Raw genomic sequence first — 22127 nt, forward strand, 5'->3', positions numbered from 1 at the left:
CACAACAATAGGCGGTGACGTATTTCAGAAATCACCTGCCGATTCGTACTGTTTTGTCGTTTTCAAAGTTTTCTTGGCAAACTTGCTTAGCAAATTCTCCCTCAAACTGAGTTGACTACTGCATTTTCGTACCATTGCAGTAGTTTAAAAGGCTTAAGGAAGCATCTTTGTCACAACAGAAAGGTGGTTTGAAAATTGGGCTGGTAGGGGTAGCGACATAAAACAAAAAAAAAAAAAGGAAGGAAGCCAACAGCACCCGGGTTTCCCAGGCGGTCACCCATCCAAGTACTAACCGGGCCCGATGATGCTTAACTTCGGTGATCGGACGAGAACCGGTGTATTCATCATGGTATGGCCGTTGGCACTCATGTAACGTAGGAGCACGGCAGAATTCGCGTTCGGCTTTTCTCCCAACACACAAAATGTTAGTTTTCGGCCGCATTTGACGAAAGCACTTCCTTCCGCAACAGCCAGTTCCTCGAGGACGGCGCGGGGGGCGCGCCCGGCGTCCCAGCAGAGCGACGGCCGAATTAGCGGGCGCACCGCCGCGTGTGTGAGACGCACTGCTGCTCGTTGCACCTCCTGTCATTCGCTGGGCGCGTGCAGCCTTCGACACTAGCGGAGGACGCATCTTGTCCCTGGTGTCCAGCGGACGGCCTGTGCGGGGTGTGGCAGTGTCGTGCTGGAGGGCGCCACTGGTAGCGATGTGGGCTTCCTCGCCTCGCCTCACACCGGGTGTGTGCATAGTTTGCAGTGCATTCGCACCATTCCTATCCCTGTCCCCGTCCCCGTCCCGACTTGTCCCGACTTTGCTCGACTGCCGCTCGCTGCCGCTCGGGTCGTGGTCCATATGACAGCGCAAGTACGACAAACGTCTGCGGGACGAGGCGAGACGAGACGACTAAGGAATAAATTCGTGATTACAAATCAAATTTCGAACTCTACACTCCTACACAACAATAGGCGGTGACGTATTTCAGAAATCACCTGCCGATTCGTACTGTTTTGTCGTTTTCAAAGTTTTCTTGGCAAACTTGCTTAGCAAATTCTCCCTCAAACTGAGTTGACTACTGCATTTTCGTACCATTGCAGTAGTTTAAAAGGCTTAAGGAAGCATCTTTGTCACAACAGAAAGGTGGTAGGGGTAGCGACATAAAACAAAAAAAAAAAAAGGAAGGAAGCCAACAGCACCCGGGTTTCCCAGGCGGTCACCCATCCAAGTACTAACCGGGCCCGATGATGCTTAACTTCGGTGATCGGACGAGAACCGGTGTATTCATCATGGTATGGCCGTTGGCACTCATGTAACGTAGGAGCACGGCAGAATTCGCGTTCGGCTTTTCTCCCAACACACAAAATGTTAGTTTTCGGCCGCATTTGACGAAAGCACTTCCTTCCGCAACAGCCAGTTCCTCGAGGACGGCGCGGGGGGCGCGCCCGGCGTCCCAGCAGAGCGACGGCCGAATTAGCGGGCGCACCGCCGCGTGTGTGAGACGCACTGCTGCTCGTTGCACCTCCTGTCATTCGCTGGGCGCGTGCAGCCTTCGACACTAGCGGAGGACGCATCTTGTCCCTGGTGTCCAGCGGACGGCCTGTGCGGGGTGTGGCAGTGTCGTGCTGGAGGGCGCCACTGGTAGCGATGTGGGCTTCCTCGCCTCGCCTCACACCGGGTGTGTGCATAGTTTGCAGTGCATTCGCACCATTCCTATCCCTGTCCCCGTCCCCGTCCCGACTTGTCCCGACTTTGCTCGACTGCCGCTCGCTGCCGCTCGGGTCGTGGTCCATATGACAGCGCAAGTACGACAAACGTCTGCGGGACGAGGCGAGACGAGACGACTAAGGAATAAATTCGTGATTACAAATCAAATTTCGAACTCTACACTCCTACACAACAATAGGCGGTGACGTATTTCAGAAATCACCTGCCGATTCGTACTGTTTTGTCGTTTTCAAAGTTTTCTTGGCAAACTTGCTTAGCAAATTCTCCCTCAAACTGAGTTGACTACTGCATTTTCGTACCATTGCAGTAGTTTAAAAGGCTTAAGGAAGCATCTTTGTCACAACAGAAAGGTGGTTTGAAAATTGGGCTGGTAGGGGTAGCGACATAAAACAAAAAAAAAAAAAGGAAGGAAGCCAACAGCACCCGGGTTTCCCAGGCGGTCACCCATCCAAGTACTAACCGGGCCCGATGATGCTTAACTTCGGTGATCGGACGAGAACCGGTGTATTCATCATGGTATGGCCGTTGGCACTCATGTAACGTAGGAGCACGGCAGAATTCGCGTTCGGCTTTTCTCCCAACACACAAAATGTTAGTTTTCGGCCGCATTTGACGAAAGCACTTCCTTCCGCAACAGCCAGTTCCTCGAGGACGGCGCGGGGGGCGCGCCCGGCGTCCCAGCAGAGCGACGGCCGAATTAGCGGGCGCACCGCCGCGTGTGTGAGACGCTCTGCTGCTCGTTGCACCTCCTGTCATTCGCTGGGCGCGTGCAGCCTTCGACACTAGCGGAGGACGCATCTTGTCCCTGGTGTCCAGCGGACGGCCTGTGCGGGGTGTGGCAGTGTCGTGCTGGAGGGCGCCACTGGTAGCGATGTGGGCTTCCTCGCCTCGCCTCACACCGGGTGTGTGCATAGTTTGCAGTGCATTCGCACCATTCCTATCCCTGTCCCCGTCCCCGTCCCGACTTGTCCCGACTTTGCTCGACTGCCGCTCGCTGCCGCTCGGGTCGTGGTCCATATGACAGCGCAAGTACGACAAACGTCTGCGGGACGAGGCGAGACGAGACGACTAAGGAATAAATTCGTGATTACAAATCAAATTTCGAACTCTACACTCCTACACAACAATAGGCGGTGACGTATTTCAGAAATCACCTGCCGATTCGTACTGTTTTGTCGTTTTCAAAGTTTTCTTGGCAAACTTGCTTAGCAAATTCTCCCTCAAACTGAGTTGACTACTGCATTTTCGTACCATTGCAGTAGTTTAAAAGGCTTAAGGAAGCATCTTTGTCACAACAGAAAGGTGGTTTGAAAATTGGGCTGGTAGGGGTAGCGACATAAAACAAAAAAAAAAAAAGGAAGGAAGCCAACAGCACCCGGGTTTCCCAGGCGGTCACCCATCCAAGTACTAACCGGGCCCGATGATGCTTAACTTCGGTGATCGGACGAGAACCGGTGTATTCATCATGGTATGGCCGTTGGCACTCATGTAACGTAGGAGCACGGCAGAATTCGCGTTCGGCTTTTCTCCCAACACACAAAATGTTAGTTTTCGGCCGCATTTGACGAAAGCACTTCCTTCCGCAACAGCCAGTTCCTCGAGGACGGCGCGGGGGGCGCGCCCGGCGTCCCAGCAGAGCGACGGCCGAATTAGCGGGCGCACCGCCGCGTGTGTGAGACGCACTGCTGCTCGTTGCACCTCCTGTCATTCGCTGGGCGCGTGCAGCCTTCGACACTAGCGGAGGACGCATCTTGTCCCTGGTGTCCAGCGGACGGCCTGTGCGGGGTGTGGCAGTGTCGTGCTGGAGGGCGCCACTGGTAGCGATGTGGGCTTCCTCGCCTCGCCTCACACCGGGTGTGTGCATAGTTTGCAGTGCATTCGCACCATTCCTATCCCTGTCCCCGTCCCCGTCCCGACTTGTCCCGACTTTGCTCGACTGCCGCTCGCTGCCGCTCGGGTCGTGGTCCATATGACAGCGCAAGTACGACAAACGTCTGCGGGACGAGGCGAGACGAGACGACTAAGGAATAAATTCGTGATTACAAATCAAATTTCGAACTCTACACTCCTACACAACAATAGGCGGTGACGTATTTCAGAAATCACCTGCCGATTCGTACTGTTTTGTCGTTTTCAAAGTTTTCTTGGCAAACTTGCTTAGCAAATTCTCCCTCAAACTGAGTTGACTACTGCATTTTCGTACCATTGCAGTAGTTTAAAAGGCTTAAGGAAGCATCTTTGTCACAACAGAAAGGTGGTTTGAAAATTGGGCTGGTAGGGGTAGCGACATAAAACAAAAAAAAAAAAAGGAAGGAAGCCAACAGCACCCGGGTTTCCCAGGCGGTCACCCATCCAAGTACTAACCGGGCCCGATGATGCTTAACTTCGGTGATCGGACGAGAACCGGTGTATTCATCATGGTATGGCCGTTGGCACTCATGTAACGTAGGAGCACGGCAGAATTCGCGTTCGGCTTTTCTCCCAACACACAAAATGTTAGTTTTCGGCCGCATTTGACGAAAGCACTTCCTTCCGCAACAGCCAGTTCCTCGAGGACGGCGCGGGGGGCGCGCCCGGCGTCCCAGCAGAGCGACGGCCGAATTAGCGGGCGCACCGCCGCGTGTGTGAGACGCTCTGCTGCTCGTTGCACCTCCTGTCATTCGCTGGGCGCGTGCAGCCTTCGACACTAGCGGAGGACGCATCTTGTCCCTGGTGTCCAGCGGACGGCCTGTGCGGGGTGTGGCAGTGTCGTGCTGGAGGGCGCCACTGGTAGCGATGTGGGCTTCCTCGCCTCGCCTCACACCGGGTGTGTGCATAGTTTGCAGTGCATTCGCACCATTCCTATCCCTGTCCCCGTCCCCGTCCCGACTTGTCCCGACTTTGCTCGACTGCCGCTCGCTGCCGCTCGGGTCGTGGTCCATATGACAGCGCAAGTACGACAAACGTCTGCGGGACGAGGCGAGACGAGACGACTAAGGAATAAATTCGTGATTACAAATCAAATTTCGAACTCTACACTCCTACACAACAATAGGCGGTGACGTATTTCAGAAATCACCTGCCGATTCGTACTGTTTTGTCGTTTTCAAAGTTTTCTTGGCAAACTTGCTTAGCAAATTCTCCCTCAAACTGAGTTGACTACTGCATTTTCGTACCATTGCAGTAGTTTAAAAGGCTTAAGGAAGCATCTTTGTCACAACAGAAAGGTGGTTTGAAAATTGGGCTGGTAGGGGTAGCGACATAAAACAAAAAAAAAAAAAGGAAGGAAGCCAACAGCACCCGGGTTTCCCAGGCGGTCACCCATCCAAGTACTAACCGGGCCCGATGATGCTTAACTTCGGTGATCGGACGAGAACCGGTGTATTCATCATGGTATGGCCGTTGGCACTCATGTAACGTAGGAGCACGGCAGAATTCGCGTTCGGCTTTTCTCCCAACACACAAAATGTTAGTTTTCGGCCGCATTTGACGAAAGCACTTCCTTCCGCAACAGCCAGTTCCTCGAGGACGGCGCGGGGGGCGCGCCCGGCGTCCCAGCAGAGCGACGGCCGAATTAGCGGGCGCACCGCCGCGTGTGTGAGACGCACTGCTGCTCGTTGCACCTCCTGTCATTCGCTGGGCGCGTGCAGCCTTCGACACTAGCGGAGGACGCATCTTGTCCCTGGTGTCCAGCGGACGGCCTGTGCGGGGTGTGGCAGTGTCGTGCTGGAGGGCGCCACTGGTAGCGATGTGGGCTTCCTCGCCTCGCCTCACACCGGGTGTGTGCATAGTTTGCAGTGCATTCGCACCATTCCTATCCCTGTCCCCGTCCCCGTCCCGACTTGTCCCGACTTTGCTCGACTGCCGCTCGCTGCCGCTCGGGTCGTGGTCCATATGACAGCGCAAGTACGACAAACGTCTGCGGGACGAGGCGAGACGAGACGACTAAGGAATAAATTCGTGATTACAAATCAAATTTCGAACTCTACACTCCTACACAACAATAGGCGGTGACGTATTTCAGAAATCACCTGCCGATTCGTACTGTTTTGTCGTTTTCAAAGTTTTCTTGGCAAACTTGCTTAGCAAATTCTCCCTCAAACTGAGTTGACTACTGCATTTTCGTACCATTGCAGTAGTTTAAAAGGCTTAAGGAAGCATCTTTGTCACAACAGAAAGGTGGTAGGGGTAGCGACATAAAACAAAAAAAAAAAAAGGAAGGAAGCCAACAGCACCCGGGTTTCCCAGGCGGTCACCCATCCAAGTACTAACCGGGCCCGATGATGCTTAACTTCGGTGATCGGACGAGAACCGGTGTATTCATCATGGTATGGCCGTTGGCACTCATGTAACGTAGGAGCACGGCAGAATTCGCGTTCGGCTTTTCTCCCAACACACAAAATGTTAGTTTTCGGCCGCATTTGACGAAAGCACTTCCTTCCGCAACAGCCAGTTCCTCGAGGACGGCGCGGGGGGCGCGCCCGGCGTCCCAGCAGAGCGACGGCCGAATTAGCGGGCGCACCGCCGCGTGTGTGAGACGCACTGCTGCTCGTTGCACCTCCTGTCATTCGCTGGGCGCGTGCAGCCTTCGACACTAGCGGAGGACGCATCTTGTCCCTGGTGTCCAGCGGACGGCCTGTGCGGGGTGTGGCAGTGTCGTGCTGGAGGGCGCCACTGGTAGCGATGTGGGCTTCCTCGCCTCGCCTCACACCGGGTGTGTGCATAGTTTGCAGTGCATTCGCACCATTCCTATCCCTGTCCCCGTCCCCGTCCCGACTTGTCCCGACTTTGCTCGACTGCCGCTCGCTGCCGCTCGGGTCGTGGTCCATATGACAGCGCAAGTACGACAAACGTCTGCGGGACGAGGCGAGACGAGACGACTAAGGAATAAATTCGTGATTACAAATCAAATTTCGAACTCTACACTCCTACACAACAATAGGCGGTGACGTATTTCAGAAATCACCTGCCGATTCGTACTGTTTTGTCGTTTTCAAAGTTTTCTTGGCAAACTTGCTTAGCAAATTCTCCCTCAAACTGAGTTGACTACTGCATTTTCGTACCATTGCAGTAGTTTAAAAGGCTTAAGGAAGCATCTTTGTCACAACAGAAAGGTGGTAGGGGTAGCGACATAAAACAAAAAAAAAAAAAGGAAGGAAGCCAACAGCACCCGGGTTTCCCAGGCGGTCACCCATCCAAGTACTAACCGGGCCCGATGATGCTTAACTTCGGTGATCGGACGAGAACCGGTGTATTCATCATGGTATGGCCGTTGGCACTCATGTAACGTAGGAGCACGGCAGAATTCGCGTTCGGCTTTTCTCCCAACACACAAAATGTTAGTTTTCGGCCGCATTTGACGAAAGCACTTCCTTCCGCAACAGCCAGTTCCTCGAGGACGGCGCGGGGGGCGCGCCCGGCGTCCCAGCAGAGCGACGGCCGAATTAGCGGGCGCACCGCCGCGTGTGTGAGACGCACTGCTGCTCGTTGCACCTCCTGTCATTCGCTGGGCGCGTGCAGCCTTCGACACTAGCGGAGGACGCATCTTGTCCCTGGTGTCCAGCGGACGGCCTGTGCGGGGTGTGGCAGTGTCGTGCTGGAGGGCGCCACTGGTAGCGATGTGGGCTTCCTCGCCTCGCCTCACACCGGGTGTGTGCATAGTTTGCAGTGCATTCGCACCATTCCTATCCCTGTCCCCGTCCCCGTCCCGACTTGTCCCGACTTTGCTCGACTGCCGCTCGCTGCCGCTCGGGTCGTGGTCCATATGACAGCGCAAGTACGACAAACGTCTGCGGGACGAGGCGAGACGAGACGACTAAGGAATAAATTCGTGATTACAAATCAAATTTCGAACTCTACACTCCTACACAACAATAGGCGGTGACGTATTTCAGAAATCACCTGCCGATTCGTACTGTTTTGTCGTTTTCAAAGTTTTCTTGGCAAACTTGCTTAGCAAATTCTCCCTCAAACTGAGTTGACTACTGCATTTTCGTACCATTGCAGTAGTTTAAAAGGCTTAAGGAAGCATCTTTGTCACAACAGAAAGGTGGTTTGAAAATTGGGCTGGTAGGGGTAGCGACATAAAACAAAAAAAAAAAAAGGAAGGAAGCCAACAGCACCCGGGTTTCCCAGGCGGTCACCCATCCAAGTACTAACCGGGCCCGATGATGCTTAACTTCGGTGATCGGACGAGAACCGGTGTATTCATCATGGTATGGCCGTTGGCACTCATGTAACGTAGGAGCACGGCAGAATTCGCGTTCGGCTTTTCTCCCAACACACAAAATGTTAGTTTTCGGCCGCATTTGACGAAAGCACTTCCTTCCGCAACAGCCAGTTCCTCGAGGACGGCGCGGGGGGCGCGCCCGGCGTCCCAGCAGAGCGACGGCCGAATTAGCGGGCGCACCGCCGCGTGTGTGAGACGCTCTGCTGCTCGTTGCACCTCCTGTCATTCGCTGGGCGCGTGCAGCCTTCGACACTAGCGGAGGACGCATCTTGTCCCTGGTGTCCAGCGGACGGCCTGTGCGGGGTGTGGCAGTGTCGTGCTGGAGGGCGCCACTGGTAGCGATGTGGGCTTCCTCGCCTCGCCTCACACCGGGTGTGTGCATAGTTTGCAGTGCATTCGCACCATTCCTATCCCTGTCCCCGTCCCCGTCCCGACTTGTCCCGACTTTGCTCGACTGCCGCTCGCTGCCGCTCGGGTCGTGGTCCATATGACAGCGCAAGTACGACAAACGTCTGCGGGACGAGGCGAGACGAGACGACTAAGGAATAAATTCGTGATTACAAATCAAATTTCGAACTCTACACTCCTACACAACAATAGGCGGTGACGTATTTCAGAAATCACCTGCCGATTCGTACTGTTTTGTCGTTTTCAAAGTTTTCTTGGCAAACTTGCTTAGCAAATTCTCCCTCAAACTGAGTTGACTACTGCATTTTCGTACCATTGCAGTAGTTTAAAAGGCTTAAGGAAGCATCTTTGTCACAACAGAAAGGTGGTTTGAAAATTGGGCTGGTAGGGGTAGCGACATAAAACAAAAAAAAAAAAAGGAAGGAAGCCAACAGCACCCGGGTTTCCCAGGCGGTCACCCATCCAAGTACTAACCGGGCCCGATGATGCTTAACTTCGGTGATCGGACGAGAACCGGTGTATTCATCATGGTATGGCCGTTGGCACTCATGTAACGTAGGAGCACGGCAGAATTCGCGTTCGGCTTTTCTCCCAACACACAAAATGTTAGTTTTCGGCCGCATTTGACGAAAGCACTTCCTTCCGCAACAGCCAGTTCCTCGAGGACGGCGCGGGGGGCGCGCCCGGCGTCCCAGCAGAGCGACGGCCGAATTAGCGGGCGCACCGCCGCGTGTGTGAGACGCACTGCTGCTCGTTGCACCTCCTGTCATTCGCTGGGCGCGTGCAGCCTTCGACACTAGCGGAGGACGCATCTTGTCCCTGGTGTCCAGCGGACGGCCTGTGCGGGGTGTGGCAGTGTCGTGCTGGAGGGCGCCACTGGTAGCGATGTGGGCTTCCTCGCCTCGCCTCACACCGGGTGTGTGCATAGTTTGCAGTGCATTCGCACCATTCCTATCCCTGTCCCCGTCCCCGTCCCGACTTGTCCCGACTTTGCTCGACTGCCGCTCGCTGCCGCTCGGGTCGTGGTCCATATGACAGCGCAAGTACGACAAACGTCTGCGGGACGAGGCGAGACGAGACGACTAAGGAATAAATTCGTGATTACAAATCAAATTTCGAACTCTACACTCCTACACAACAATAGGCGGTGACGTATTTCAGAAATCACCTGCCGATTCGTACTGTTTTGTCGTTTTCAAAGTTTTCTTGGCAAACTTGCTTAGCAAATTCTCCCTCAAACTGAGTTGACTACTGCATTTTCGTACCATTGCAGTAGTTTAAAAGGCTTAAGGAAGCATCTTTGTCACAACAGAAAGGTGGTTTGAAAATTGGGCTGGTAGGGGTAGCGACATAAAACAAAAAAAAAAAAAGGAAGGAAGCCAACAGCACCCGGGTTTCCCAGGCGGTCACCCATCCAAGTACTAACCGGGCCCGATGATGCTTAACTTCGGTGATCGGACGAGAACCGGTGTATTCATCATGGTATGGCCGTTGGCACTCATGTAACGTAGGAGCACGGCAGAATTCGCGTTCGGCTTTTCTCCCAACACACAAAATGTTAGTTTTCGGCCGCATTTGACGAAAGCACTTCCTTCCGCAACAGCCAGTTCCTCGAGGACGGCGCGGGGGGCGCGCCCGGCGTCCCAGCAGAGCGACGGCCGAATTAGCGGGCGCACCGCCGCGTGTGTGAGACGCTCTGCTGCTCGTTGCACCTCCTGTCATTCGCTGGGCGCGTGCAGCCTTCGACACTAGCGGAGGACGCATCTTGTCCCTGGTGTCCAGCGGACGGCCTGTGCGGGGTGTGGCAGTGTCGTGCTGGAGGGCGCCACTGGTAGCGATGTGGGCTTCCTCGCCTCGCCTCACACCGGGTGTGTGCATAGTTTGCAGTGCATTCGCACCATTCCTATCCCTGTCCCCGTCCCCGTCCCGACTTGTCCCGACTTTGCTCGACTGCCGCTCGCTGCCGCTCGGGTCGTGGTCCATATGACAGCGCAAGTACGACAAACGTCTGCGGGACGAGGCGAGACGAGACGACTAAGGAATAAATTCGTGATTACAAATCAAATTTCGAACTCTACACTCCTACACAACAATAGGCGGTGACGTATTTCAGAAATCACCTGCCGATTCGTACTGTTTTGTCGTTTTCAAAGTTTTCTTGGCAAACTTGCTTAGCAAATTCTCCCTCAAACTGAGTTGACTACTGCATTTTCGTACCATTGCAGTAGTTTAAAAGGCTTAAGGAAGCATCTTTGTCACAACAGAAAGGTGGTTTGAAAATTGGGCTGGTAGGGGTAGCGACATAAAACAAAAAAAAAAAAAGGAAGGAAGCCAACAGCACCCGGGTTTCCCAGGCGGTCACCCATCCAAGTACTAACCGGGCCCGATGATGCTTAACTTCGGTGATCGGACGAGAACCGGTGTATTCATCATGGTATGGCCGTTGGCACTCATGTAACGTAGGAGCACGGCAGAATTCGCGTTCGGCTTTTCTCCCAACACACAAAATGTTAGTTTTCGGCCGCATTTGACGAAAGCACTTCCTTCCGCAACAGCCAGTTCCTCGAGGACGGCGCGGGGGGCGCGCCCGGCGTCCCAGCAGAGCGACGGCCGAATTAGCGGGCGCACCGCCGCGTGTGTGAGACGCACTGCTGCTCGTTGCACCTCCTGTCATTCGCTGGGCGCGTGCAGCCTTCGACACTAGCGGAGGACGCATCTTGTCCCTGGTGTCCAGCGGACGGCCTGTGCGGGGTGTGGCAGTGTCGTGCTGGAGGGCGCCACTGGTAGCGATGTGGGCTTCCTCGCCTCGCCTCACACCGGGTGTGTGCATAGTTTGCAGTGCATTCGCACCATTCCTATCCCTGTCCCCGTCCCCGTCCCGACTTGTCCCGACTTTGCTCGACTGCCGCTCGCTGCCGCTCGGGTCGTGGTCCATATGACAGCGCAAGTACGACAAACGTCTGCGGGACGAGGCGAGACGAGACGACTAAGGAATAAATTCGTGATTACAAATCAAATTTCGAACTCTACACTCCTACACAACAATAGGCGGTGACGTATTTCAGAAATCACCTGCCGATTCGTACTGTTTTGTCGTTTTCAAAGTTTTCTTGGCAAACTTGCTTAGCAAATTCTCCCTCAAACTGAGTTGACTACTGCATTTTCGTACCATTGCAGTAGTTTAAAAGGCTTAAGGAAGCATCTTTGTCACAACAGAAAGGTGGTTTGAAAATTGGGCTGGTAGGGGTAGCGACATAAAACAAAAAAAAAAAAAGGAAGGAAGCCAACAGCACCCGGGTTTCCCAGGCGGTCACCCATCCAAGTACTAACCGGGCCCGATGATGCTTAACTTCGGTGATCGGACGAGAACCGGTGTATTCATCATGGTATGGCCGTTGGCACTCATGTAACGTAGGAGCACGGCAGAATTCGCGTTCGGCTTTTCTCCCAACACACAAAATGTTAGTTTTCGGCCGCATTTGACGAAAGCACTTCCTTCCGCAACAGCCAGTTCCTCGAGGACGGCGCGGGGGGCGCGCCCGGCGTCCCAGCAGAGCGACGGCCGAATTAGCGGGCGCACCGCCGCGTGTGTGAGACGCTCTGCTGCTCGTTGCACCTCCTGTCATTCGCTGGGCGCGTGCAGCCTTCGACACTAGCGGAGGACGCATCTTGTCCCTGGTGTCCAGCGGACGGCCTGTGCGGGGTGTGGCAGTGTCGTGCTGGAGGGCGCCACTGGTAGCGATGTGGGCTTCCTCGCCTCGCCTCACACCGGGTGTGTGCATAGTTTGCAGTGCATTCGCACCATTCCTATCCCTGTCCCCGTCCCCGTCCCGACTTGTCCCGACTTTGCTCGACTGCCGCTCGCTGCCGCTCGGGTCGTGGTCCATATGACAGCGCAAGTACGACAAACGTCTGCGGGACGAGGCGAGACGAGACGACTAAGGAATAAATTCGTGATTACAAATCAAATTTCGAACTCTACACTCCTACACAACAATAGGCGGTGACGTATTTCAGAAATCACCTGCCGATTCGTACTGTTTTGTCGTTTTCAAAGTTTTCTTGGCAAACTTGCTTAGCAAATTCTCCCTCAAACTGAGTTGACTACTGCATTTTCGTACCATTGCAGTAGTTTAAAAGGCTTAAGGAAGCATCTTTGTCACAACAGAAAGGTGGTTTGAAAATTGGGCTGGTAGGGGTAGCGACATAAAACAAAAAAAAAAAAAGGAAGGAAGCCAACAGCACCCGGGTTTCCCAGGCGGTCACCCATCCAAGTACTAACCGGGCCCGATGATGCTTAACTTCGGTGATCGGACGAGAACCGGTGTATTCATCATGGTATGGCCGTTGGCACTCATGTAACGTAGGAGCACGGCAGAATTCGCGTTCGGCTTTTCTCCCAACACACAAAATGTTAGTTTTCGGCCGCATTTGACGAAAGCACTTCCTTCCGCAACAGCCAGTTCCTCGAGGACGGCGCGGGGGGCGCGCCCGGCGTCCCAGCAGAGCGACGGCCGAATTAGCGGGCGCACCGCCGCGTGTGTGAGACGCTCTGCTGCTCGTTGCACCTCCTGTCATTCGCTGGGCGCGTGCAGCCTTCGACACTAGCGGAGGACGCATCTTGTCCCTGGTGTCCAGCGGACGGCCTGTGCGGGGTGTGGCAGTGTCGTGCTGGAGGGCGCCACTGGTAGCGATGTGGGCTTCCTCGCCTCGCCTCACACCGGGTGTGTGCATAGTTTGCAGTGCATTCGCACCATTCCTATCCCTGTCCCCGTCCCCGTCCCGACTTGTCCCGACTTTGCTCGACTGCCGCTCGCTGCCGCTCGGGTCGTGGTCCATATGACAGCGCAAGTACGACAAACGTCTGCGGGACGAGGCGAGACGAGACGACTAAGGAATAAATTCGTGATTACAAATCAAATTTCGAACTCTACACTCCTACACAACAATAGGCGGTGACGTATTTCAGAAATCACCTGCCGATTCGTACTGTTTTGTCGTTTTCAAAGTTTTCTTGGCAAACTTGCTTAGCAAATTCTCCCTCAAACTGAGTTGACTACTGCATTTTCGTACCATTGCAGTAGTTTAAAAGGCTTAAGGAAGCATCTTTGTCACAACAGAAAGGTGGTAGGGGTAGCGACATAAAACAAAAAAAAAAAAAGGAAGGAAGCCAACAGCACCCGGGTTTCCCAGGCGGTCACCCATCCAAGTACTAACCGGGCCCGATGATGCTTAACTTCGGTGATCGGACGAGAACCGGTGTATTCATCATGGTATGGCCGTTGGCACTCATGTAACGTAGGAGCACGGCAGAATTCGCGTTCGGCTTTTCTCCCAACACACAAAATGTTAGTTTTCGGCCACATTTGACGAAAGCACTTCCTTCCGCAACAGCCAGTTCCTCGAGGACGGCGCGGGGGGCGCGCCCGGCGTCCCAGCAGAGCGACGGCCGAATTAGCGGGCGCACCGCCGCGTGTGTGAGACGCACTGCTGCTCGTTGCACCTCCTGTCATTCGCTGGGCGCGTGCAGCCTTCGACACTAGCGGAGGACGCATCTTGTCCCTGGTGTCCAGCGGACGGCCTGTGCGGGGTGTGGCAGTGTCGTGCTGGAGGGCGCCACTGGTAGCGATGTGGGCTTCCTCGCCTCGCCTCACACCGGGTGTGTGCATAGTTTGCAGTGCATTCGCACCATTCCTATCCCTGTCCCCGTCCCCGTCCCGACTTGTCCCGACTTTGCTCGACTGCCGCTCGCTGCCGCTCGGGTCGTGGTCCATATGACAGCGCAAGTACGACAAACGTCTGCGGGACGAGGCGAGACGAGACGACTAAGGAATAAATTCGTGATTACAAATCAAATTTCGAACTCTACACTCCTACACAACAATAGGCGGTGACGTATTTCAGAAATCACCTGCCGATTCGTACTGTTTTGTCGTTTTCAAAGTTTTCTTGGCAAACTTGCTTAGCAAATTCTCCCTCAAACTGAGTTGACTACTGCATTTTCGTACCATTGCAGTAGTTTAAAAGGCTTAAGGAAGCATCTTTGTCACAACAGAAAGGTGGTTTGAAAATTGGGCTGGTAGGGGTAGCGACATAAAACAAAAAAAAAAAAAAGGAAGGAAGCCAACAGCACCTTTTTTTTTTTTTTTTTTTGTAACCAAATCTTTATTTCAGAAATATAAGAAAGAAACAACCAAAATAAATTTCTGCATGTTTGTTTGCTACAGTTTTCTAATTAATTTTTTTTTGTTCATCTTTTTATGGTATTTGTTACCCTTATTTATTTTGTAAGATATGTTGTCCATTTGGTAATTTTCCTTTCATTCTTTTCGTTTTTAAGCACTTCGATAAGTTTTTCCTATCTTCGTTACTGAGAGTAGTCCATTGTCATTGCTATATGTTTATGTCCAAGTTTGTTGTGGCAAATAATGACACGACTGGCATTTCTCTGATGTCACAGAGTTATTCACTTGCAATGTGCATACAAACAAACAAAACAAAAAAAAAATGAGCATAGTTATTTAGATACTAATTACATTAAGTTATATACATTTAAATTACATATTGCATTTAAGGCATAAAAAGATGGTAGAAACAAAGGAGGTCCGGTTTTAGTTCGGCGTTTAAGCATGCATCACATATTACTTACATGGAAAGACAGATCTGACAGTTGAAGGACGAAGGTGAAAGTAGATATGAGTGCAAAGGTTTATTAGTACATCTTATGACTTTGTGGCACTTAGAAAGAGAAAGAACACTTTAATATGTACCTGTTCTCCGGTGGTGATTGGGAGGTTATAGCACTGAAACACTACACCCTAGGGTGTTCACACAGATAAAACACTTTCTTTTTCTTTTTGCTGCATTTCTTAAAACACTTTGGCGCACTTCTATTTTCACTTTCTTTTTGGATTTGTACTATCACTGCACTGCACTGCACTGTCGAGGTTGCTGCGGTGCTGTGGGGAGGCTCGCTGGTGGTCGCGTGCCGCCGGGGAGGACGTCGTCGATGGCTGCCTGCAGGGGTATCCGGAGGAAGTTCTGGAAGTTCTCGTCGTACCGCCTTTTCTGCTGGGCTTCCTTATGTTCCTCCCAGAGGTCCATCAGGAAGTCGACGTGGTCCGTCTGCCGCTTCGTCACGATGGCGTGGCCTGTCATGCCGAGAATCCACAGGGTTGCCAGCCTTTTCGGCCTGGGAAATGGTTTGATGTCGGGCGCAGTGATGACTGTAGGTGTTATAGCTCGCTGGTCCGTTCTATTTATTTTTGCCACCATTCTCTGGCACGTTTCCCATATGCTCACCCCGTTTTTACATGTGAAGCGGTGCTCTAATGTGTCGACACAGTTGCATGCTTCACATTTATCTGAATCTCTCAGTTTGATTCTGGCTAATTTTTCGTTTGTTGCTACCGTCTTGTTTACTATTCGGTACCAGCTCGCCTTCACGTGCTTTGGTAGCGTGGGTTCCGTGATGTTTTTCCATATCTGTGGCCAGTTGTGATTGGGGAACTTGTTTTCTATTTTGTTTCTGGCAGGCCTTCCCCTCAGCGCCCTGTATATTTTCCTCGCTGTCCTGTGACTGGGATTTGCCACGGTTGTCAATGCATAGCTCTTGTCTATGTAGTATTGTCTTACGTGGCAAATCTTATACGGGATGTGGCTCGTGTTTATTGGCGGTTCTTCAGATGCAGGTTTCATTCTTCTTATCAGTGCTGCTGTGATGCTTTCTGGGTTCTTCTCCTTCATTTCCAGCGTCCTTTTTAGCAGAAGCGCCGCACATTTCGTTCTTACTTCCACAAGACCGAGTCCTCCTTCCTCTATCGGTAACGAGCATGTTTCCTGCGCCACTTTGAAGATTTCTCTTCGCCACAGGAGGTAGTATACGGCTCCCGTGATTGCCCTAGCTATTTCTTTGGGTAAGGTCAGGATCTGTGCCAGGTAGTAGGCTTTCGATAGGATCGTTGTGTTTATGAGGTCTATTCTTTGATGGAGGGTTAGTTTCCTGTTTGAATGCACTCTCGTGAGGCCTCGTATTACATGTAGTGCATTCCTCCAGTTGTATGTTGCCATTTTCTGTGGGCAAGGCTGCATGAAGATGCCGAGTACTTTGTGGTTCTCGACTACTTCATACCACTGACTCGCTTCATTTATCTGCTTATTCCCAATTGGCAGTAGCACTGTTTTCTTTTTGTTTATTTTTGCACCTGACGCTTCTTCAAAAGTGTGCAGTATTTCTTCCACCGTTTTTATTTCTTCACGTTGTTGGATGAAGATTCCCATGTCATCTGCGTATGCTACGCAAGCCACTGTTTTGTCTTCGACCGTGTAGCCTGCTATGCTATTGGCGATCTTCTTCAATAGCGGATCTAGTGCTACTGCAAAAAGGGCCATTGACAGGGGGCAGCCTTGCCTCACTGACCTGTTAAGCGCTAGGTATTTTGTTGTCCAGCCGTTTATGGCTATTCTGGATTTGCCATTCTTTAGTAGTTTTTCGACGATGCTGTTGAATTTTGGTCCGAATCCTAGCCTTCTTAACGTCTTCATTAAGTAGCTGTGATCGATCCTATCGAAAGCCTTGTTGAAGTCTATGGATATTATTGCTGCTGTATTCCTGTTGGTAGCTGCATGTGCTATCACGTCTCTATAGGTGGAGGTAGCGTTAAATATACTTCTACCTGGCACTGCACACGTCTGCCACGGACTTATTGTTTTGGTCATTGCAGTCTTCAAGTTGCTTGCGAGGCATTTGGCTATTAATTTATAATCGGCATTCAGGAGCGTGACGGGACGGTAGTCTTCTATTCGTTGGGCTTTTTTCTGTTTCGGTATGAGTATGATGGTCCCATCCGTGAGCTTGGCTGGTATCTCTTCTCCGCCTAAGATCTCATTTACCATCTCCGTCACTTTCCCTCCGATTATGTCCCAGTACTCGATGTAAAACTCGGTCGGGATGCCGTCGGTGCCTGGTGATCTTCCTTTGGCACTGCTCTTGAGGACTGCTCTGACTTCATCTTCGTCGAAGGTCTCCGTCAGTTTTGTTCTGTCTGCCTCCGTCAGCATCCGTGTTGTGGTTTGCAGGATTTTTGTTACTGCTCGTTGCTTTATTTCTTCTTTTTGGAAGAGTTGTTCAAAGTACGTCTCTATGTGTCTTTTAATTTCTGGTTTTGTTTTGAGAGATCGCCCTTCGCCGTCGCGCAGTTCCTTAATGGTCTTGCTCGCCGCCCTTTCCCTCTCCCTGTTGATGTGGTGCAGGGTAGCGGGCTCGTCCTCCACTTCGCCGTACGTTTTACTTCTTGTGATTACTCCCCTCAGTTGCTGTTGTTTGATCAGTAGCATTTTTGCTTTGATCCTCCTCACCCTAGGCAGGAAAGATTGGTCTTCTAACGGCGCATTTAGGGCATCTTTCAGGCACTGTTGATAAAAGTCGGCAGTGTTCCTTCTCCAGAACGCTTTTTCGGCACAGAACCGAATTAGCAGTCTTCTCAGCGCTGGTTTAGTGCGCATAATCCACCAGTCTATTGTGGTGCTGTGCTCTGCTCTCTGCGCCAAGCATTCCTGCCACGTGGCTTCTATCTCCTTTCTCAGAGCGACGTCTTGCAGGTGGTCTGTGTTTAGCTTCCAGGAGCTTCTTCCCGCCGCCGTCTTCTCTGTTTCCAAACGGATGCTGCACTCGTAGCAGGAGTGGTCGGAAAACATGACTGGGCACACCTCCACTCGCGATATTTTGTCTGCCAAGTCTCTGCTTACGTAAATTCTATCAAGTCTGCTTCTTCCGTTTCTGTAGAAGTATGTGAACTCTGTGAGTGTGGTATTTTTCACTCTCCACGAATCCTCCAGTTTTAAACGTTTAATAAGTTCTTGTAATTCGGCGCACACGTTTGCCACTGGGATCTGATCCTCTTTTGCGATCACACAATTGAAGTCACCACCGATTATGATATTGTTGTTGTTGTGTAGGATAAGTTCACATATTTCTTCATTAAAGAAGTCGCTCCTGGCTCTCTTGTTGTTTGTGCCTGACGGTGCGTATATGTTCACAACTAACGTGCCCTCTATTTTGATCGCAATTCCTCGGCCGTTTGATAACATCTTGGGTTCGTCAGTTTCTATTCCATGTCTGACCATTATCGCGGTGCCGCACCTCGTTTCTGGGTCTATGTTTGTGTAGATGTCGAACCCCGGTATCCGTTCTATCGCCGTCGATGTCACTTCTTGCAAAAGCGCTACGTCTGCGGCTCTGTGTCTTAAGAACTGTGCGAGGGCGTCTATCTTTACTGCTGTAGTCATTTTATTTACATTACAAGTGATTATCCGGTATGGGTTTATTGCCAGCCTAGCCATTTCTATTGCCCGTCAGAGCTATCGTCAGAGTCCGTGTGCTGCAGCTGTGGCCGATCTGGCCCGCTTTGCCTCCTCTCCTGTGAGGAACTGGAATTTTGCCTTTTCCTTTCCTTTTTGTTTCCTGTTTTGTTTGCCGTTTTGTTTGTCGTTTCTGTGTCTTCTTCTGTGTTCCGTTGTTTCCCCTTGGCTTTTTCTCCGCTCCTCTTCTTGGAGGTGGTTGCGGCGACGTCATCTTCTTGGTTTAATTTCAGTATCTTTTTAAGTTGATTCACGTTTTCTCTTATCTTCTTCTCTCGTGCCTGTTCGTGTGTGGCTGGAGTTCCACTTTCATTTTCTGCTTTTTCAGTTTCCATCATTTCTATTTCTCGTTCTGGTTCTTTTTCCTTTCTCGCTTGCTTCGCCAGCGTTTTCTGTGTACGCGCCGTCTTGGGCTGTACTTGCTGTTCGGCCTGGTCCGAGCTGCCGTCGCTAATCTTCCTTTTGTCGGCGCTTCCGGGTGCTGGGCCGGCGGCCGGCTCGGGGCCGGGGGTGGCCGGGGCAGCGGGCTGGGGCGCGGGTTCTGTGGCCTCCTCCTCCTCCTCCTCCATTGTGTCCAGTTCGGCTGTATCGGCAGCTGGGCCCGCCGTGGCAGGCTCGTTACCGTTACTGTCCTCTCCCTGTGGCTGTGGGGCAGCGTCCGCTATTCTCAGCGACGGAAAATCTGCGTTGAGATTCATCATCGCGCCTGCGTACGTATTCTCTCTAGGAAGCTGTACCGGCCGTTTTCGTGGGCAGTCGTTCCTCATGTGATCCGTGGCGTGACAAATGGAACACGTCTGAGGTTGGCCTGTGTACGAGACGAAGCCTCTGTGCCCGCATACGTTGATGAACGACGGAATGTGTTTCCTTAGGTCCATTTTTACGGTGCGCACACCCGAGTCAACCTGAATGCGGTATGCACTCGACCACTTGTCTCTAGATATCCCGAAAACGTTTCCGTATAGTCTGCAGGTTTTTACAATTTCTTCGTCAGGGACTTCGAAAGGCAGATTGTATATTTTTATGTTCCTGATCCCGTAACCAGAATGCTGGATCGTGACGTCACTTGTGGTTCCGTCCCTATTTTTGAACTTCCAGATGCCCCTGTTTAGATTTACTACTCTATCAATTTCCGCGGCATTTCCGATTTTCACAAACAGTGTGTTCAAAATAAAGTCCAGTTGTAGTCCCTCGACTTCCTCTGCTGGTACTTTCACATCGTCAATGATCCAATTGTGAATTTCAAACGCGTTCGGTCTTTCACCATTCTTATCGAAAGTACACTGGATAGTGTCCCTCCCGTTTGCCGTTGATGCCATGTTTTCCAAAAATAACCGGTCAATAAAATAAAGAACTTATACTCGCCAAAGCAGCGACGGCGGCACGCTGTCCACCTCGGGCAGCGGGCAGCGGGCGCGGTGCGGGGACGGTCTGGTGGCCGGCCGGCGACGGCGGGGCGGCCGGGAAATCCTCTGCTACCTGCGACGCACAATAGCAAGCGGCACACGTGTTCCCAGGCGGGCAGCCAGCCAAGTACTAACCGGGCCCGATGTTGCTTAACTTCGGTGATCGGACGAGAACCGGTGTATTCATCATGGTATGGCCGTTGGCGCACATATACTGTAGGCGCACGGCAGAATTCGCATTCGGCTCTCCTCCCAACACACAAAATGTTAGTTTTCGGCCGCATTTGACGAAAGCACCTCCTTCCGCAACAGCGAGTTCCTCGAGGACGGCGCGGAGTGCGCGCCCGACGTCCCAGCAGAACGATTGCCGAATTGGCGGGCGCGCCGTCGCGTGTGTGAGACGCGCAGCTGCTCGTTGCACCTCCTGTCATTCGCTTGTCGCGTGCAACCTTCGACACACGCGGAAGGCGCATCTCGTCCCTGGTGTCCAGCGGGGGGCTGGCGCGCGGCCGACCGGCGTATGGTCTGTGCGGGGTGTGGCCGTGTCGTGCTGGAGGGCGCCACTGGTAGCGATGTGAGCTTCCTCGCCTCACACCGGGTGTTTGCGTAGTTGGCAGTGCATTCGCACCTTTCCTATCCCTGTCCCCGTCTTTGCTCGACTGCCGCTCGCTGCCGCTCGGGTCGTGGTCCATATGACGGCGCAAGCACGACAAACGTCTGCGGGACTAGACGACGCGACTAAAGAAAAAATTTATGATTACAAATCAAATTTGGAACTTTACGGTGCAGCACAACAATAGGCGCTGACGCATTTCAGGGCAGATTCGTGCTGTTTTATCGTTTTCAAAGACTTCCCGGCAAACTTCGTTAGCACATTCTCCCTCAAACTGAGTTAATTACCGCATTATCGTACCGTTGCATTAGTTTAAAATGCTTAAGAAAGCATCTTTGTCATGACAGAAAGGTAGTATGAAACGACTGCTGGCAGGATAGCGACTTAAAAAGCAAAAATGCAGGGGAGCCAAAAGTACCATTTTTATTGGCTCATATTTATTTTATTTTATTTTATTTTTGTTTTCGCACCATTACAGTAGTTTAAAATGCTTAAGGAAACGTCTTTGTCACAACAGAAGGGTAGTATGGCAAGAGGGCTGGCAGGAGTAGCGACATAAAAAGGAAAAAAAAGGAAGGGGAGCCCACAGCACCTTTTTTTCTTTTTTTTAATTTATTTTTTATTTATTTATTTTTTCATTTTTTTGTTTTTTGCTTTTTTTGTTTTTTTCCTTTTTTTATTTTTTATTTTTTTTTAACAGAAGGGTAGTATGGCGAGAGGGCTGGCAGGAGTAGCGACATAAAAAGGAAAAAAAAGAAGGGAGAGCCAACAGCACCTTTTTTTTTTTTTTTTTTTTTTACACGTGTTCGTTAATGTACGGTCCATAGAAACACAACTGTACCATGCCATAAATCATTATCCAAGAAAGGAAGTCCGTTGGTAAGCAAGGGGTCGTCATAACACTTCAACAGGAATATCAGCATTATTGCCAGATAGGAAAAGTAAAAATGTCAAGATTGGGTATATAGTCTCAGCAGGTAAGTGACAATTTAGTGAATGCATGGGCCAAGGCAACATGCAAAAAATTGGCGAAAATCGAGGAATAAGCCGTTCGACCGAGAGTCAGACGATGTTCCGCCCACAGGTAAGACAGAAAGTCGGCGGCATCAGTCATCTTCAGGGTGAAAATACAAAAAACAGTGTGTCCCAAAATCCAAAGAGTGGCATTCCGTTTGGTGGCCGGATAAGCTGCGCACTGAGGCACGAGGGCGTCCAAGGCTGTCACCTGCCGCCTGTCCACTCTGTTGATTAGACGCACCATGTCACACGCAACATCCCAAACAACACGGAATTTCCGACATTCGAATCGGTGTTCGATGGTGTCCTCCTCAGGACACGAATCACAGACACCCGAAGCAATCAGATCGATTGAGTGCAGCTTAGCATTAGTCGGAAATGTGCGGTTGACCACTT

The 22127-nt window shown here is 51.7% G+C and overlaps 15 non-coding genes and 1 pseudogene across 15 annotated transcripts; all 16 read right to left on the reverse strand.

The window, feature by feature from the left end:
- Positions 1-244: 244 nt before the first annotated feature.
- On the reverse strand, positions 245-363 carry LOC126214335 (5S ribosomal RNA). Its single transcript, XR_007541804.1, has one exon. It is a non-coding gene; the product is annotated as a 5S ribosomal RNA (ribosomal RNA).
- Positions 364-1179: 816 nt separating this feature from the next.
- LOC126214336 (5S ribosomal RNA) lies at positions 1180-1298 on the reverse strand. Its single transcript, XR_007541805.1, has one exon. It is a non-coding gene; the product is annotated as a 5S ribosomal RNA (ribosomal RNA).
- Positions 1299-2131: 833 nt separating this feature from the next.
- LOC126214338 (5S ribosomal RNA) lies at positions 2132-2250 on the reverse strand. The gene has a single exon (XR_007541806.1). It is a non-coding gene; the product is annotated as a 5S ribosomal RNA (ribosomal RNA).
- Positions 2251-3083: 833 nt separating this feature from the next.
- LOC126214339 (5S ribosomal RNA) lies at positions 3084-3202 on the reverse strand. Its single transcript, XR_007541807.1, has one exon. It is a non-coding gene; the product is annotated as a 5S ribosomal RNA (ribosomal RNA).
- Positions 3203-4035: 833 nt separating this feature from the next.
- Positions 4036-4154, reverse strand: LOC126214340 (5S ribosomal RNA). Its single transcript, XR_007541808.1, has one exon. It is a non-coding gene; the product is annotated as a 5S ribosomal RNA (ribosomal RNA).
- Positions 4155-4987: 833 nt separating this feature from the next.
- On the reverse strand, positions 4988-5106 carry LOC126214341 (5S ribosomal RNA). Its single transcript, XR_007541809.1, has one exon. It is a non-coding gene; the product is annotated as a 5S ribosomal RNA (ribosomal RNA).
- An 816-nt stretch (positions 5107-5922) lies between these two features.
- On the reverse strand, positions 5923-6041 carry LOC126214343 (5S ribosomal RNA). The gene has a single exon (XR_007541811.1). It is a non-coding gene; the product is annotated as a 5S ribosomal RNA (ribosomal RNA).
- An 816-nt stretch (positions 6042-6857) lies between these two features.
- On the reverse strand, positions 6858-6976 carry LOC126214344 (5S ribosomal RNA). The gene has a single exon (XR_007541812.1). It is a non-coding gene; the product is annotated as a 5S ribosomal RNA (ribosomal RNA).
- Positions 6977-7809: 833 nt separating this feature from the next.
- On the reverse strand, positions 7810-7928 carry LOC126214345 (5S ribosomal RNA). The gene has a single exon (XR_007541813.1). It is a non-coding gene; the product is annotated as a 5S ribosomal RNA (ribosomal RNA).
- Positions 7929-8761: 833 nt separating this feature from the next.
- Positions 8762-8880, reverse strand: LOC126214346 (5S ribosomal RNA). Its single transcript, XR_007541814.1, has one exon. It is a non-coding gene; the product is annotated as a 5S ribosomal RNA (ribosomal RNA).
- An 833-nt stretch (positions 8881-9713) lies between these two features.
- LOC126214347 (5S ribosomal RNA) lies at positions 9714-9832 on the reverse strand. Its single transcript, XR_007541815.1, has one exon. It is a non-coding gene; the product is annotated as a 5S ribosomal RNA (ribosomal RNA).
- An 833-nt stretch (positions 9833-10665) lies between these two features.
- LOC126214349 (5S ribosomal RNA) lies at positions 10666-10784 on the reverse strand. The gene has a single exon (XR_007541816.1). It is a non-coding gene; the product is annotated as a 5S ribosomal RNA (ribosomal RNA).
- Positions 10785-11617: 833 nt separating this feature from the next.
- LOC126214350 (5S ribosomal RNA) lies at positions 11618-11736 on the reverse strand. Its single transcript, XR_007541817.1, has one exon. It is a non-coding gene; the product is annotated as a 5S ribosomal RNA (ribosomal RNA).
- An 833-nt stretch (positions 11737-12569) lies between these two features.
- LOC126214351 (5S ribosomal RNA) lies at positions 12570-12688 on the reverse strand. The gene has a single exon (XR_007541818.1). It is a non-coding gene; the product is annotated as a 5S ribosomal RNA (ribosomal RNA).
- Positions 12689-13504: 816 nt separating this feature from the next.
- Positions 13505-13623, reverse strand: LOC126214352 (5S ribosomal RNA). Its single transcript, XR_007541819.1, has one exon. It is a non-coding gene; the product is annotated as a 5S ribosomal RNA (ribosomal RNA).
- Positions 13624-20188: 6565 nt separating this feature from the next.
- On the reverse strand, positions 20189-20306 carry LOC126213975 (5S ribosomal RNA; annotated as a pseudogene).
- Positions 20307-22127: the final 1821 nt, after the last annotated feature.

The sequence above is a fragment of the Schistocerca nitens genome, chromosome 11, assembly GCF_023898315.1.
Source record: "Schistocerca nitens isolate TAMUIC-IGC-003100 chromosome 11, iqSchNite1.1, whole genome shotgun sequence".
NCBI classification, from domain to species: domain Eukaryota; kingdom Metazoa; phylum Arthropoda; class Insecta; order Orthoptera; family Acrididae; genus Schistocerca; species Schistocerca nitens.